This window comes from Bactrocera neohumeralis, unplaced genomic scaffold (genome assembly GCF_024586455.1).
Source record: "Bactrocera neohumeralis isolate Rockhampton unplaced genomic scaffold, APGP_CSIRO_Bneo_wtdbg2-racon-allhic-juicebox.fasta_v2 cluster10, whole genome shotgun sequence".
NCBI lineage: Eukaryota > Metazoa > Arthropoda > Insecta > Diptera > Tephritidae > Bactrocera > Bactrocera neohumeralis.
The window spans coordinates 8,007,944-8,027,353 of NW_026089623.1; the positions used below are offsets into that span (position 1 = coordinate 8,007,944).

General features: G+C 35.4%; 1 long non-coding RNA gene across 1 annotated transcript; it reads right to left on the bottom strand.

The window, feature by feature from the left end:
- Positions 1 to 15,269: 15,269 nt before the first annotated feature.
- Positions 15,270 to 19,360, bottom strand: LOC126765125 (uncharacterized). Its single transcript, XR_007668275.1, has 5 exons — positions 17,107 to 19,360; positions 16,990 to 17,021; positions 15,846 to 15,919; positions 15,697 to 15,795; positions 15,270 to 15,631 (listed from the first exon to the last, which is right to left on the bottom strand). It is a non-coding gene; the product is annotated as an uncharacterized LOC126765125 (long non-coding RNA).
- Between the last annotated feature and the right edge of the window lie 50 nt (positions 19,361 to 19,410).

Consider the following 19,410-nt stretch of genomic DNA (forward strand, 5'->3'; position numbering starts at 1 on the left):
TACTGCTTGCTACAAAATCATATTTCGAAAATATTTCCACAACATTTTATTAAAATAACTCACACATTAATAGATATATTAGACAAAAGTTCACAATAATGAGGAAAATTATTGTATGTTGTACAAAGCGTCCATTTTCATCACCAAGGTATATTATAATCAAAAAATGTCCACTTAACTTTGTTAAAATAAGCCGTTGCGGATATATTTTTAAGCTCTTCATACTCACGCATTTCGGTCGCTCTCTTTTTCTGTCTGCAAATGCGACTCGCTTCCTTCTTTAACTTTAGGTATCTAACCCATTCCGCACGTGTTGTGGTCGATTGTAACGTTGCGAAGTCTGCTTTCTCTTCGCTGCGGCACTCTCATCATAGCAGCTGTTCTTTTGCATTATCCGAAAACAAATGATTCCGGTTGCAACTGTACGTAAGGAGCTTGAAATGCCGTCCCACAGTTCCCTTATACCGAATTGTTGACGAGTGCTCGTCGAGAGCGGAGTGCAAGTCGAATAAAAAATCGTTCGACTGTCTGTTGTGATTGCAGCTTCTCGAACCTCCTTGTGTTTGTTGACGTGAGTTTTCATGAAATTAAAATAATAGTTTTTTTCCCTCGGCAATATGTTCAAATATCTTTGAACATGTTTTTCTTAGACAATGCCGAAACAGTACAAAACGAACATATGTATGTATATCAATAAATGTGTGCATTGATAAATTAATGCTTCTAAACCATTTCTAGTGACCTCCTCGTAACGCACAAAGAGTAATTTGAAGTTGTCCTATAGCTACGGGAGAGACTCCACCATGGAATGGATGGCTGCAACATCTTCCAAGAAGTTGATAGCAGACCCGAAGACTCCCCTTACGAAGCGAGCCATGTCGATTTTGAACATCGACCTGTTCGAGGTCGACGACAGGATTAGTTCTATAAGACTATCGATGAACGCCGACTCAAACAGGTGCTACAAGCTTCCTCCGGTTCTGCCAGTGCCGCATAGGACTTCTTTTATCCCTCTAGTAACTTTCTTCTTGCCAATACCCGAAACTGATACTCCATTTCTGTCTCGCTCAGTCGGCCCTTGCAAGAGGGGTGATACTTCGCTCTTTTTGAACGTTTAGTAACCTCAGAAGTTCAGAGTAGTTTTCCTGACGGAGGTATTTTATTTTCGGAATGGGCCCCACTTTCCTTCCGTCTTGGTCAAGCAGCCAGTATCCTTTGCTAATCTTCTGGAGCCTTCATGACCTTGCCAAAGTAGAAGCTATGGGTGGGTTACCACTTGCGTGATATCTGAAGTATTAACACTTTTGTTGCCACCTTGGCTCCTATTGGTTTGGTAAAGGTGAACGGGTCTTTCAGAGTGTATTGGTAGCTTTTTCCTCCTACGTCCCGTGACGCTTACTAGATGCCAATCGGGGTACCTCACCCAACCCTCCTTCTTTCATAACTGTTACTCTATGAACATGTGAAATCTGGCAAAAATCAGGCATGCTTACCTTAAGTCACTATTTAAAATGACATCTGAGTTTCGCTTAACATCAGGGATGGGCACATTTTTAGCCCGCAAAGTTAGCAAAGTGCGCACGAGGGCTAGATGAGGGGAATATCAGTTTAGAGAGGGAGGGGCATAAAATGTTGCGAAAAAGATCAACTATATTCCTCCGTCACTGAATGTTCATCCCAGAATGGTTGCGGCAATACTGACATTGTACACAAATTAAAGAGTGGAAGTTTACTTCATATCGGAAGTTGAACAACAAAAAGAGGTAAACATAATTTGCAGGTTTTAGAGTTTCGCATTAATATTTGTTTATATTTACCTTTGCATGGTGGGAAATTCTAATCACAGGTAGGACAAATTATACGAGTTATACTTGTATCTAAAAACAATTTTATTTAATAAGAAAAAGCACATTTTAAAACTTCACAACACCTTATGGTTGTTCCTATTTTGTTCACACCACTGTACATGCGATAGAACAGTAATGGTGGTGATGCCAGTTGTAAAAATTCATTTTAGCTACAATTGGGAAAACTTTTCTCAAGTTGTGGGCTTTTATACGTACATATGTAAGGCAGTTTTATATATCTGCATATATAAAAAAAGATACTTGTGACCATAATATATATTTTGTTTGAACATATTGCAGTTCCATTTAATGTAAATGCTTATATAAATATATATTAAATATATATATACATATATATAAATATATATTAATGTTTGTGATATTTTTAGTTTGGTTGTTATATCAAAATTTTCAAAGAATTGAGGTTTGTTTCTATAATTGTTCTGTTAAATTTTAAAAATCTAAGTTGCCTCTGGAAATGTATAAAAATAATAATACGCGCTATGGAGAGAGAACATATATTTTCAAAAATATAAGAAATCATCAAATAAAAATATATTTGCACGGTATGGCATTATTGATTGAGAGTGGCTAAGCACACGAATAGAATACAAACGCTAATGGCAGAAACATCGTATTTCGCTACGAGTGGCAAGCGTTTTGTTCTCGTTTTCATCCGAACAATGTTGGCATTACTCAAGAACAGTAGAATGGAAGATAGAAAAATGAGGTAGAGTAGTGTAACAAACTTGACGTTATTTTACAAATAAAAGCATAAAATAGCTATATTATAGCTCTATTATATCATTTGTAATAACAAGTGATAATTTAAAGCAAAAATATTTACTTATTTACTTGTACATGTAGTAAGATGAACAACGACGTTTTTAGTTCACTGTCGTGCTGCTGCAGTCTGTCGCAGTCATTGTGTTTACACTTTGACGCGTTTTCACGGGGAAAACCCCAAATCGTTGGAAATTCTATGGTAAGCGGGCGGTAGAAGCGGTGTTGGCTTACCATTCACATTGCGCTCTCATAAGATTCATTTGGGCATATGTGTTTGAAGAAACAGTGGTTCATAAACTGAAGTTATTATTAAAATTATTTTTTAATAAGAAATTTAAAGAAATAACCTGGTTTGGAACTTTTTGATTCGAAAATTATATCTACTATATGTTTGGAAGTACCTACACTTGTGAACAATTTTTTTCAATAATGAAATTAAACTAACATAAAGTAAGAAGTACAAGTAGGCGATCTGATTTTAATTTTGGTACAATAATGCGTTTAGCTACAACAATTGAGATTTAAAAAAACATAGAATATATTATTTGAAATAAGCTAAATTAAATGCTGTTATAATGACATATTAAAAAAATGATGATTAAAATAAAATATTTATAATACTTTTTGTTATTTGTCTTACATTTTATAAATTTATAGTAATTACAAAGATCTTAAAATTGTTAAGCAATTTTACAGTTAATACCCACAGTGCAACTTCCCATATATGCGCGCGCTCTCATTTGTAAACATGGTGTGGCAAAATACGTTGCTCTCATTTGTAAATATGGAGTGGTAAAATATGTTGCTCTCACTTCCCTCTTCATGTTTGCCCGAGTTAATACATGACTAACACTGTACCCAACTGATAATAGCTACCACACATATACATCTGCCTAGCAATAAGCTGACATCACTTACTATAAGATAACACTATCCAAATAACTAAACTAATTGTCATCCACATCAGTAATTTTCCACTTCAGTACTTTTCCACAATAGAATAGAAACCACAAAACTACAACTGATAAATATATTACTTTGAAGCTAAGTTCTTGTATAAATACAACCACTGATAAATATATTACTTTGAAGCTAAGTTTTTTGTATAAATACAAGAACCCGCTTGTATACAACATTTTTTTCTGTTCATAAAATTCACACTGTTTAAGTGATTAAATAAAGATCGCTCTACGGAGCTAAAAATATATTTTTTAGAAAATAATAAAGTGTAAACTTTAATTAGCGCCCGAGCAGGGACACACTAATAAAAAGGAGTCAGAATAAATTCCTTAACAAGTGAAGGATATAAAAACATATCCTAGGAAAGTGTCCCAAAACTAAAAAGGACTTGTCAGCAAAAAAGGATTCGATACAAAAATCCTTCGAGGACAAGAAATAAGGTTGAATCCAGTAACTAAAATTCAAGCAAATTTTCAAACCGGTCTAACAAACCAAATGGTTGAACACGCTGCAGAAATCCTAGCACTTCAAATAATCGTGCAAGACCTACAGAAAAAATTCGCCGAAGCTCAAATAGGTAATACACCAATAATAGAAGCCCAGGATGAAATCTGTACATACACTGATCCCAAAGAAGTCGACTTAGGACTCTTCAAATCAGCAATAACAGTGTTTAGTGGAGATTATCACGAATACAGAAATTGGAGAAAACTAGCAATAACTCTAATGAATACTGTGAAAATATTTCGTGGACAAAACATTTACACTGTAGCCCTGATCCTTCTCAGAGGAAAGATCACAGGACGAGCTGCACAAATCCTCATCAACAACAACACAAAGCTAAATTTCGATGAAATCATAGACCGCCTAGACGACTCGTATGCAGATCAACGCCCACTCTATGTACTCGAGGAAGATATGATGAGAATACGACAAGGAGAAAAACCTCTCCACATATACTATGATCACCTGAACCAAGCACTCAACGGAGGATTATCCAAGATAGAAATGTCACACAAAAATGAATTTGTGATAGAAGTTCTATCAAAAGAAGTGCAACTAAAAGCGATACGTACATTTATCGCAGGATTAAGAAGTACAGCAACAAAAAACGCACTGTACTCCAGAAATTGCTCAAACCTGATGGAAGCCTACGGTATAGCAAGGACCATGCAACATGACACTCATAATCACCAACTGGAACACATACCCAGAACATACCAGAAGAGTCAGCAACAATGGCAGAGACCACAAATATACCCACCTCTTCAACCAACTTTCGTGCAACAAACACAGCCAGTGGTACCAATGGATGTAGATCCTTCCTCAACAAGATTCAGAAGACAACCATACAATCCACAACCACCACAATTTCAGCAGACAAGCAGACAAACACCGAATCCCTTCAAAACAGTAATGCAACGAGTAGGAGAACAATTCAAGAGAAGCACAGACGAATCATCAAATATAAATCAACGCAAAGCGCAGCGGATCAACCAAATGAATGATGCACAAACTAATGAAGATAACATATCACTCTGCAATGAAGCAGCTAGCGTAAGTTATAAAAATACTAACCAACAAAAACATTTTTTATAAGGTATCACGGTCTTCCCACCCTAAGACGCTCTGCACCAAACAGAAGATTCGTGTACATATTGATAGATTCTGGTGCCACAAGTAGCTATGTGAATAAAAATTATCCATTTGCAGAAAGAATTAAATTAGGCAAACCTATTAAAATCAATACATTACATGGAACTTCAGTAGTTACCCACAAAAGAGAAATTAATCTCGTAGGATTTGACTTAGATTTTTACGAAACAGAAGAATTAAAAGAATTTGATTTAATATTAGGAGAAGATTCATTAAGAAAAATGAAAGCAAAAATAGATTTATTCGAATATTCTATAACATTTAAAAAAATATCTGAACAAGTAAAGGAACAAATTAATTATACTATAGGAGACAAAACTTATGAAAAAGAAATAAAAGAATTAATGAATAACAATAATAACAATGAACTGTTACCTTTTACAACCACAATACAAGCAGAGATCAGGACTGAAACCAAAGAACCTGTTTGGGTACGACAATACCCCTATCCATATGCGGATCAGGACTTTGTCGAAAAGGAAATACAGAAGCTATTAAAAAATAACATAATACAAAAAGTTAAAGCCCATATAACTCACCAATATGGACAGTCTCAAAAAAAGGATTAGATGAAGAAGGTAAGCAGAAAAAAAGAATGGTTATAGACTTCCAAAAATTAAATAAACAAACGATAGCAGATAGATACCCTATTCCAGATATAACTATGACTCTCCAGAATTTAGGGAAAGCCAGATACTTTACAACAATTGACTTAGAATCAGGATTCCACCAAATTATGATAAAACCAGAAGACAGAGAAAAAACCGCATTTTCAGTCAATGGAGCCAGATATGAATTCCTTCGCCTACCGTTCGGCCTAAAGAATGCTCCAGCCACATTTCAAAGATGTGTCGACGACATACTGAGACCCTTTATTGGAAAATGTGCATATGTATATATCGACGATGTATTAATTTACTCTTCTGACCCAAAGTAACATATTAAAGACATCACTAATATTATACATACCCTACATGCAGCCAATATGAAAATCTCAGAGGAAAAATCTAATTTTTTTCAAACAAAAACAGAATTCTTAGGACATATCATAAACAATGGAAGAATTACAGTAGATCCAGGGAAAATCGAAGCTATAGATAGGTATAAAATTCCTGAAACACTAAAGGAATTACGATCATTTTTAGGACTACCCTCCTATTTTAGAAAATTCGTGAAGAACTTCGCACATATATGCAAGCCATTAACAATTTACCTAAGAGGAGAAAACGGAAATATTTCAAAAAATAAAAGTAATAACGTAAAGTTACAATTAGATAAAGAAGCACTAAATGCTATAAATGAAATAAAAAATAAATTAAAAGAAAAAGTTGAACTTATCAACCAGATTTTAATAAAGGGTTTGACTTAACCACAGATGCTAGTAACTACGCAATAGGAGCAGTACTAAGCCAAGGAAGAAATCCTATATCATTCATATCAAGAACATTGACGAAAACGGAACAAAATTATTCTACAAATGAAAAGGAAATGTTAGCCATAATTTGGGCATGACAGAAATTTAGAAATTATTTATACGGAATAGCAGACCTAACTATATACACAGACCATCAGTCTTTAATATTTTCCATATCAGAAAAAAAAAACCGAATACTAAATTAAAGAGATGGAAAAATTTGATAGAAGAATACGGTGCCAAGCTAAAATACAAACCAGGGCATGAAAATATTGTAGCAGACGCTTTATCACGACAAATAAACATAATGTCAGATACATACGTCAATGCACTCAGCTGAATCATCCGCACCAAGAAACATAAAAATGATAGCAAAACCATTAAATTCATTTCAAACCCAAATTATTTTAACACCGTCACAAACAAACGAAAAAACAACAACAACTATATTTCCGCGACACGAACGATTCGAAATAAAATATATCACTGAAGAATATATGATTCAAACATTAAAACAAATAATGAAACCTAAAATAGTAACAGCATTCCACACTGACTTAGAGACGTGGCATAAACAAAAAGAAAAGATAGCAAACATATTTTCAACCTACTACAAAGTATTTACACAAAATAAACTACACGATATAATAGAACAAAAAGATAGGGAAAATATATTAGACTTTACACACAAGAGAGCACACAGAAACGCTCTAAACAACTATAAAGAAATATTAGAAACTTGTTATTGGCCAACACTAAAACGAGACACAGAAAAGATAGTGAAAAATTGTGTCAACTGCACGGAGAATAAATATGAAAGGAAACCAATTAAACAATTATTAGGAAAAAGCCCAGTACCAAATACTCCAGGCACATCAGTACAAATGGACATATTTTATATAAATGGCAAAAGTTATCTCTCTTCTATAGATAGATTTACTAAATACGCATCTTCTTCTTAATTGGCGTAGACACCGCTTACGCGATTATAGCCGAGTTAACAACAGCGCGCCAGTCGTTTCTTCTTTTCGCTGCGTGGCGCCAATTGGATATTCCAAGCGAAGCCAGGTCCTTCTCCACTTGGTCCTTCCAACGGAGTGGAGGTCTTCCTCTTCCTCTGCTTCCCCCGGCGGGTACTGCTTCGAATACTTTCAGAGCTGGAGTGTTTTCATCCATCCGGACAACATGACCTAGCCAGCGTAGCCGCTGTCTTTTAATTCGCTGAACTATGTCAATGTCGTCATATATCTCGTACAGCTCATCGTTCCATCGGATGCGATATTCGCCGTGGCCAATGCGCAAAGGACCATAAATCTTTCGCAGAATTTTTCTCTCGAAAACTCGTAACGTCGACTCATCGGTTGTTGTCATCGCCCAAGCCTCTGCATCATATAGTAGGACGGGAATTATGAGCGACTTATAGAGTTTAGCTTTTGTTCGTCGAGAGAGGACTTTACTTTTCAATTGCCTACTCAGTCCGAAGTTGGCAAGAGCAATCCTGCGTTGGATTTCCAGGCTGACATTGTTGGTGGTGTTAATGCTGGAGGATGGAGTTATGTGTAGAAGTTCACGCAAGTGAGGAAAGTTCTCTGATCGCCATTCACTTGGGAGTGGCCAGAAACGATTCTTTTACACACGGCTCAAGCAGCTCACTACTTGCGGTCTTTGACCAAGTATCCTCCGGGTAGCCAAAGAACATCCGTTTGAAGGCGAGCTAAAGAGAGAAGGCGAAACATCCCCTCCGCAGGGTTGTGCGCTGGGTCAGGGACCCGCCACGTACAAAACGTGTTGCACTTACTACAGTGGCCATATGTAGGAGCGCGAATTCGGTGTGGGGTTAGTGGTGGGAGAGAGATTCTGTCGCCGAGTACTTTCATTCACCCCGGTGGATGAACGTCTAGCCACAATTCGCATCAAATCGCTCCGACGGAATAGATGGACGATGTGACCAAAGATGCCTTCTATGAGCGCTGGGAGCGCACCTATGAGAGCTGCCCCGCCACGATGTCAAAATCGTGCTTGGCGACTTTAACGCCAAGGTTGGCAAAGAAGGTATCTTTGGCACTACGGTCGGTAAATTCAGCCTCCACGACGAAACATCCTCAAATGGGTTGAGGCTGATCGACTTCGCCGGGACCCGAAATATTGTTATCTGTAGTACTAGATTCCATCACCAGAAAATACATCAAGCTACCTGGCTGTCTCCGGATCGAAAAGCCACCAACCAGATCGATCATGTTGTGATAGACGGAAGACACGACTCCAGTGTTTTAGATGTGCGTGCGGACCACTACCTTGTGTCAGCCAAAACACGCACCTGCCTCTGTGCGCCAAAAAACGCACGTCAACAAGCACAAGGAAGGTTCGACGTCGAGAAGCTGCAATCACAACAGACATCAGAACGATTTTCAACCCAACTTGCACTCCTGCTCTCTGAGAGCACTCGTCAACAACTCGGTATAAGGGAACTGTGGGACGGCATTTCAAACTCCTTACGTACAGCTGCAACCGAAACCATTGGTTTTCTGAAAATGCAAACAAACAGCTGGTACGAGAAGGAGTGCCGTGTTGCAGCGGAAAGAAAACAGACTGTGTACCTCGCAACGTTACGATCGACCACAACACGTACGGAATGGGATAGATACCGAGAGTTGAAGAGGGAAGCGAGACGCATTTGCAGACATAAAAAGAAAGAGGCCGAAATGCGTGAGTATGAAGAGCTTGATAAGCTGGCCGAAAGGGGTAATGCTCAAAAATTCAACGAAAAAATGCGGCGGCTTACAAAAGGTTTCAAGAGCGCATTATACTCTTGTAGATCCCCCAAAAGTGATCTAGTCACCGATGCCCAGAGCATACTTAAATTATGGCGGGAACACTTCTCCAGCCTGCTGAATGGCAGTGAACGCACAACGCCAGGAGAAGGTGAACCCGATTCCCCAATCGATGACGATGGAGCAGACGTTCCATTACCCGACCATGAAGAAGTTCGAATAGCAATTACCCGCCTGAAGAACAACAAAGCGGCGGGGCCGATGGATTAAAGTATTGTGTGAAAGATTAAAGTCCACCGTCAACCAACTGATTGGACCTAAAGTGTGGCTTTGGACCTGGCCAACCAACAACTGACCAGATATTCACCATGCGCCAAATCTTGGAAAAGACTCGTGAAAGAAGAATCGACACACACCATCTCTTTGTCGATTTCAAAGCTGCTTTCGACAGCACGAAAAGAAGTTGCCTTTATGCCAAGATGTCTGAATTTGGTATCCACGCAAAAGGAAAAAAATAGGATTGTGTAAGCTGACGTTGAGCAACACCAAAAGCTTCGTCAGGATCGGGAAGGACCTCGCTGAGCCGTTCGATACCAAAAGGGGTTTCAAACAAGGGGACTCCAAGTGAATCCAGGTCCATTCAGTTGGAAGGACCAGGTGGAGAAGGACGTGGAGCCGCTTGGAATACCCAATCGGCGCCACGTATCGTAAAGAAGAAACGACTGGCGCGCTGTTGTTAACTCGGCTATAATCGCGTAAGCGATATCTACGCCAGTAAAGAAGAAGAAAGATTGATTGCTGTTTTCATAATCGAACATTCTTTTCTTTAACTACTCTTTTATTCCTAAACTTTTTTGGCAGATCATAACAGCTTCGCTCAGTAAATTTCTAAACATCAGATAGGGATTTTTTAATCCAGTTTCCCGATATTCTTTTATCCATTCACAAAATGTGTGTAAATGCTCAAGAGCAATGCTTAAATGAATTTGTACTGCTTACCATAATTTACCACACATGTAAAGATACGATAAATTGATTTTTTAAGCTTTCGATGCATTCAATTACTTTATCGAATTTCAATAATACGGCCGTTACTGCTTCGACTCTACTTTCCCATCTTGTGTCTGATAAAGGTTTCATAGTAAGTTTTAATTTGCCTTTTATTAAATCCCAGCGTTTGCTTGAACTTGAAATAAGCAGAAAACAAATTTTTCGTATCAACCCAAAAAAAATTTTTGCTGCCATAGATGAGTTCATTGATTCCAACTAGTGGCACGCATCCGATTACTTTGGCGGTCGGGTAAAAAACTCGAATTTCAGTATAAATGGGGTATGTTTGGATAAGGGAGCTTCTCCGGAGGAGATGTAGGACTTACAACGATTTTTCTTTGTTTGTATTTTCACGTGATTCTTTTTTCAATATTAACAATAATAAAAAATACTTTCCAACATTTTTCAAGCTATAATGGAGTTGTGAACACTTTTTCCTAATACATATGTATATGTATAATATGTGATTTATATCGGGTGATTTTTTAAGAGCTTGATAACTTTTTTTAAAAAAAAAACGCATAAAATTTGCAAAATCTCATCGGTTCTTTATTTGAAACGTTAGATTGGTTCATGACATTTACTTTTTGAAGATAATTTCATTTAAATGTTGACCGCGGCTGCGTCTTAGGTGGTCCATTCGGAAAGTCCAATTTTGGGCAACTTTTTCGAGCATTTCGGCCGGAATAGCCCGAATTTCTTCGGAAATGTTGTCTTCCAAAGCTGGAATAGTTGCTGGCTTATTTCTGTAGACTTTAGACTTGACGTAGCCCCACAAAAATAGTCTAAAGGCGTTAAATCGCATGATCTTGGTGGCCAACTTACGGGTCCATTTCTTGAGATGAATTGTTCTCCGAAGTTTTCCCTCAAAATGGCCATAGAATCGCGAGCTGTGTGGCATGTAGCGCCATCTTGTTGAAACCACATGTCAACCAAGTTCAGTTCTTCCATTTTTGGCAACAAAAAGTTTGTTAGCATCGAACGATAGCGATCGCCATTCACCGTAACGTTGCGTCCAACAGCATCTTTGAAAAAATACGGTCCAATGATTCCACCAGCGTACAAACCACACCAAACAGTGCATTTTTCGGGATGCATGGGCAGTTCTTGAACGGCTTCTGGTTGCTCTTCACCCCAAATGCGGCAATTTTGCTTATTTACGTAACCATTCAACCAGAAATGAGCCTCATCGCTGAACAAAATTTGTCGATAAAAAAGCGGATTTTCTGCCAACTTTTCTAGGGCCCATTCACTGAAAATTTCTTGATTGGACTTTCCGAATGGACCACCTAAGACGCAGCCGCGGTCAACATTTAAATGAAATTATCTTCAAAAAGTAAATGTCATGAACCAATCTAACGTTTCAAATAAAGAACCGATGAGATTTTGCAAATTTTATGCGTTTTTTTAAAAAAAGTTATCAAGCTCTTAAAAAATCACCCGATATTTAATATACACAAATAAGTAAAACTCTATGATAAGATTACTATATATGATTTATATCACATCGAGGTGACTGAATTACTTTCGCTTAGTACTCTCTTCTGTGTTGGGAAAATAACCCTGGTCGAACCAATACCCAGGGTGACTGAAGTACTTTTGCGTAGTACTCCTTTCTGTGTCTGCGGCCTTCGGCTGCGCTTTAAAAAAATAATGCTGATCGAGCCAATACTTAGGGTGACTGAAGTACTTTTGCGTAGTATTTCTTAAAAATCTACTTATTTTATTTCGTAATATTATTATTTAATATTACTTAGATGTTTATTAAATTTAAATAAGAAAATATCCATATGCATGGAAAGATTGTTTATACTCATTTTAATTTGAAATATAATTTATAGATGCTTTTTTTTACAAGAACTAAGATTGCTAAAAAAAGAAAGAGGAATTATAGCGAAAAAGAGAAATTTCACACCATTATTTAGGTCACGATATTCAATATGAATTGATCATATTTGCTTATTATCATATGGCAGCGCTCCATTTCCTTATAATTGTTAGCACATAAATGATGCTCACTACGAGTGTAAAAGGTAATTTTTAAAATATAAATTTCTCACTTATAAAACCTGCAAAAAGTGTAAATTGTGAATTTGTTTAAATCTTTACAGTTTAATTAAATGAATTTGAAGTGAAAAATGTGTCAAAAGTGTGTTAAAGTAGTGAAATAGCTTGTTGAAATGTTCGAATTTTGGGAATTTTTAAACTTTAAAGTCGAATATCTCGTAAACTAAGCGTTTGCCGCACCTATGACTCCTCTTTCCAACGGTACCTTCATATCGCGCCATAGAAATCGGAATTGTGCCCAACTATGATAGCCACAAGTTGTGAAAAATGCTCTAGGATTAATATTCAATATTCGAGTTTTAACTCCACTATTTACACCTACCATATTTGCATCATGGTCGTATTCCTAGCCACGGCAGTCTTGAACATTTAAGTCATATTTTTCATGTTCGACTATTGTGCCAGATGACGTATCACAAAATCTTAAGATAACCGACATTTGTTCAACCCTACTACATTCTCTAGTGCAATGGGGCAAAGAAGAATAATACTTTACTTCTTTAACCTTACGAATAATTTCATCGACAACTGTTTTTGACAACGATATGATCAAAGTGGTTTGTCACTAATGCGTTTCATGTGTTATCGTAAAGTGGGATCAAATTTTTAAATCAGTTTAATGAAATCTATGAAATTACCAGAATTCTTAATAACGTCACCTGTCTGGAGGGATTCTCTGTGACCTCTAAATGCAAGATTGTGCGATGACAAAAAATTAATTATGTCTATTATTCTCTCTAAAAAGTTGTGCCAATGTTTTTGAGATTCACGTATCAGCTTTTCGTTTTCTTGGTCTATCGTTTTGCCTTTCTCTAACATTAACCATTGGAACATATGTGCCATATGTTCTTTGGTATTCTCATGTCTATGTAAAACGCTACTTATGTAAATGTTTCCCAACACAACACCTTCTTGCACCACCTGACCTTGTGAATTGCCAAATAGTCTGTATGAAAAACAGTAAATTTTATTTTGGGAATTGGAATAAACTAAACAGCGACTATGTTGAGTTTCACCATTATTTAGTCTTCTCAAGAAATAGAAATTGGAAAAGTGTGTGTGATCATCACCTTTGATATTATTCATCACCGCTATTACGTTAATTTGCTATGTGGGTCCGCTTTGAACTATATCACGACGCTGTGAATCCGTTATGGAAAACGTCCAAAATCACGGATCCCAATTATCAAATACTTGCTGAGCTATAGCACTGGCATCGTCGCTGCGAATTGGAGAATCTATGTATGTCAATCTGTTCTTCTCGATTGCTTGATGACAGCACAAGAGTTTCAGCGTCAAATTTTGATTGGCTAGAGCAGGGATGGGAACAATTTTAACCCGCAAAGTTAGCAAAGTGCGAACGAGGGCTAGATGAGGGGAATATCAGTTTACAGAGAGAAGGGTATAAAAAGTTGCGAAAAAAATCCATTACATTCCCACGAAACTTGATGTTCATCACAGAATGCAGGGATAATGGGATGCCTAACTTATTCCAGTGTGAGAGCGCCTCAAAATAAGCGTTTTTTATAACATTTTCTGTTGTGGCCAGATCGAACAAAATAAGAATTTTTGGGCATTTAAATTAAAATATCTAACATTTATTACGATTGCAAATTATTATATATTGGACTATACAAATTGCAAAACTTTTCATGAAATATATTTAAATTTTGCATTTTTATGATTTTCATTGTTTCACATTTTTTATTAGTGATCTTGATCGGCGGAAACAAATTCCTCCGTTCACATATATTTTGGTATAATTCCAATCTGGCCGTTCCAGTCATTCCAATTGCAAAACATCAAAACCTTCCCAATCCAGTCAACTGTCAAAGTTCGGTAGGTGAGCGGCTCTTACATTTCCAGTGACAGGAGAGTTGATCAACTCTTTATCTCTGGCAGAATGGTTGCGGCAATACTGACATTGTACGCAAATTACAGAGCGGATATTTACTTCATATTGGAACTGTACAGTTGTGTGAACCAAACGATGTAAAAATATTTTGAAGGTTTTAGAGTTTCGCATTAATATTTGTTTTTATTCACTTTTGTATGGTGCGAAATTCTAATCACTGTTAGGAAAAAATTATATAAGTTATACCCATCTAAAAACAATTTTATTTAATAAGAAAACAGCACATTTTAAAACTTCACAATATTTAATGGTCGTTCCTATCTTTTCACACCACTGTATATGTGATAGAACCCTGCAAGACGGGTAGTTGTTAGCAAACGTGTAAGCGAGTTGTTATTGTTCACTTTTGCATTCGTTAAAATATTTGTTACTTTTGTTCAGAGAGTGGGAAAAAAGTAACACATAGCTATTTAATGTTCAATGGTTATCTCGCTCTAACCAATGGCAAATATCGCATGCTGCCTTGTTCTAATAGAATACATACATTTGTTAGCAAATCTCTTCACAGTATGTTACGGGTAACAAATTCTTTCGTTAGCGCAAAGCTTACCTATGTGTTATGGATAACAAAAAGTATTTGTTACCCGAATATCTGTTAGTGTTATTATTTTGGTTATCAGTTTGTTACCTTTAACATGTAATCATGTTAGCAGGAACAAGCATTTCTGTTACCCATTTGTTACTTCTAGCAAATTCAATTATTTTAAATAAAAGTCATTTTTTTTTAATTATTTTGCTTTATTTAATAATAAAATCAAAATCAGATATTAATTAAATTAATAATATGCCTATTATTATTGCATTCGGCAGAAAAATTATATACAAGTTATTTGAGTATAAAAATTATAATTGTAAAAATTCATATTTTTAAAAGTAAAATTAGACACTTCAACTTAGAACTAATATATACAACTTAAAACTAATATGTACAACTTAAAACTAATATTTACAACTTAAAACTAATGTGTACAACTTAAAACTAATATTTACAACTTAAAACTAATATATATAGGTAATAATAATAAAACTTATATTGGTTTAGCCCTTAGTTTATGTTTCTTCTGTTTAAAACGATTGTGGCTTAAGGCCACAAATCTCCGGAGCTCCCCACATATACTGCTTTTATCCTTGTCAGGAAATATATCTATATATATCTGGATTATATCTGAAAAACATAAATGTATTTTTATAAAGCAAATACTAATATATTTATATATTAATACAATATACCTGCATGGCCGCCAGACGATGGTGACGGTACCACAATTTGTGATGATTCTACTGGAGGAGCGCAAACGAGAGTGAAATATATTTTTTTAAACACTTTATCTGTAAAAAAATATTATTAAAAAATTAATAATATTTATGTTCAATACAACCTCTATGGGGGCTCAACGGTTGTGAGCATTCCACTTTGGAATCCATTTCTTCCACGGGGTCATCGAAATTCATTCTATGAAAAATCATAAAAAAGGTGATGAATGAGTGGAACTAAAAAAATTTTATCGTCTATAGGTATGGAAAAATACTTATATTTAATATCTAACCTACTTAAAACTACCTCATTTTCTGAAACTTTACCTACAAGTAAGCCTAAATCTGCAGACTATATAAATAGTTTAAAAAATTTAAAATGTAAATATTTTTTTGAAAGGACACTCCTCGTTTGCTTGAAGCAAGCTTGAAAATGTTTAATTTTAATTTTAATTTAATTTTTAAAATCCAGGTTCGGAGCGAAAATGCGTATATGTATATTCGAACTATGTTCACATTTATTTATTATGAAACACGAATGTTGTTTTTATTTTAAACAATTTTAGATATTATGCATACGAACAGATATCTTGGACGAACAAATGAACATTTTTAGTTATAGAGGAGGTTCTCCAGTTCAAGAATATATATGGTTATAACCGCGGTAATATTCGAGATATTTGCGTTTAAAGCTGAAAATGACCACTATTTGAAGAATGTATTTTTCGAATTAAAGTAAATTTTACACTTATATTTCGCATTTTTATGTCCACTAGCACTTCACTAATTCGTGTGAAATTTTTTTTAATATTAAACTTATTGTTGAACTATATTTATTTAACATCAACTAAAGGATTGCAATATTGATCTGGAGAACCTCCTCTCTCCGACCATACCCATTTTATTCCCGAAATCCTGGACCGGTATTCTAAAGTCGACACAATTAGAATTGTAACCGCACAATTCGTTTCAGTTTAGATTTTAAATTTTTTACGTTTACTCTTGTATATATGTATATACATATATATGTAGATATAACGCACAAATTACATATTTATTACATATTTACATTATTACAAATTACATATTTCAAAAAAATGCACAATCTATGACAACTATTTGAATTAAATATGCACTATTTAACTTTAATATTCTAAAACTTACTCTCTTATTTGTTTTTTATACGCAATATTCTCCAAATGTTCCAAATGATTTCCGCAATATTAAAATTTTAAATTATACACAGAACATTCAATTCACATTGCTTACCTTTTTCTCCTTGTTAAGCTTTTTCGTTTCCTCTATATAAAAGAAATTAATTATATATATATATATATGTAATAGAAATTAATTATAAAATATCAAATTATTAAGTAACGAACTTACCTCTTTAAAATCCAAAATAAACTGGGCCTTTCGTATTCGTCTTCTTGAAAAATTGGTTATTCGTCTTTCCTATTCTAGCAAGTTAACATTACAATATGTTTAGAATGTCGATAGTTTTTCTCTATTTTACTTAGGTATTCTCCCATTCAATTGAAAATTCCAGGAAATGTAACAGTGTTAGTGAACAGCTGAAAATGTTTCAGTGTGTTTGTGCAATCTGTTAGTTTGCGATTACATGAGGCAACTTTAGTTGCTAATTCTCGGGCGATTCTCTTTTGCTGTCGCCCATTACCTTCACACGAGCAACTTGTGTTGCGCAACTCTGCTCGAGTTTTTTTCTCATTCTCTTTCACTTTACTTTAACCCATTGTCTACTCTTTACTTTAACCCATTTTCGCTTCTTTTTCCTTATAGGTATTTGGGCCACTCTATCACATATATTAATCAGCTCTGTCAATTAAGAAATACATTTTATATATTAAAACAAAGATATATCACCCTTTTTACTATCGTCTAAATCCATTTGTATGGCTTCCTCCATACATTTCACAATATCTTTAATTAATTCGATTTTTTCGTCATACTCCATTTTCTAAAATATTTATATTATATTATGTATATTTGTATACATATTTGCAAATTACTTACCAAAAGATGAAATTAAATTTTTTAAATACATTCAAAATATTAATTTCAAAAAAATATACGCAAATGCAACTATGTACTACGAAAGAAAGAACACGAATGCCGAAAAACGTCGCAGCGAACTGCTACGAATAAGAACACAAAGCGAGTTGCTGAACACTGGAAACTCGGCGCGATTCCCCTCTCCTCGTCGACCCCTCGCCTATAAACCAAGAGTTGCCGCAACAAAAGTTGCCTCGTGTGATAAGGCTCTTACCTACGTCTTGCAGGGAAATATACTACAAACGCTAATGGCAGAAACAGCGAATTCCGCTTCTCCCTTCGTTACGAGCGGCAAGCGTTTTGTTCTCGTTTTCATTCGAACAATGTTGCCATTGCTTAATATGTACGCATATGTAGTTTTGTACACATCTAACTTTTCCATTATAATTATTCATAATACAAAATACCAGAACTGAAATCAAACTATTAGAAATAGTGGGTCTAACTATTGAATCCGTTTCGATCGAAAAACTTGACAATTCCATCGAAAATTATTACATTGAAATCATTAAAAAAGTATCGAAAATTAAGTTTTCGTTGCAGTTGAACTTACTTGCCGACTCGATAAAATGCATTCCGTGGCTAATAGATGGCGCTAATTTCGAAATCATCGAAACCACAAAATCGAAAATATACGTCGAAATCTATCCGTTGATAAGTGAACTGCGTAAATTGACAAAAATGGAGCATTTGTAAGTATTTATGTAAAAAAATACTTGAGAACGCATTAAATTATGTTTCAAATGTGTCATTTAGAGAGAACAAATAAAAACATAGGCATAGCTAAAAGATTTTCTCAAAGAGCACCCGCGGATATAAATGCTTTTTGGGAAGACATTTGAGAATCCTTTGCGGTTAAAATTCAGATGTTTATCTCTTAATGGTGCCATTATCTTTACGTGAGTTCCATCAACTGCCATTGCCACACCAGGAATTTTGATTTTTCAAAAAAATATGTTTTTGCCCCTATATAATTCCACTGACGGTCTTGTCAATAGAAATCCATCTTGAACATAGCCTGTACTCAAGAATGTTGAGTACTTCATCTAAATCAACACAAAATGTCGATTGGGCCATATTTATATCGAAGTCATGTCCAATACAATGTTGATAACTGCCTGTGGCTAAGACAGAGAACCTTGTCTTTTGCCATTTCCAAATCCATTTTCGCATTCCCCCAAAATGTATATAAATGCCCTTTTGTTGATCCGAAAATTTTTGATGAGACTGCGTATGTACATACATACATATGTAAATAAAATTCTGTTTTTTTTTAGCTTAAATAGTTCAACTCACTTATAGTCATCCATCTCCAACAAGTTTTTTGAAATATTCCTCAAACTTCTGCGCTTACGACGATCATCATTTACATCATTAAAAACGAACCAGAAAGCTAAGACAATTTATTTCGTCTTTCAAACTTGTCAAATTTGTTGATAACACAGTTTACTTATGGTATGGTAAAGCAGGTTATCGACGGTATCAATGAACGCATGAACATTTTCGATCGAAAATTCTTTCCGCAACACATTCGATTTCGATAATTAGACCCAGTATATATATATTATTTATAAATAATAGCAATCGATTCTGATTTTGAGTTAATTTAGGAGAATT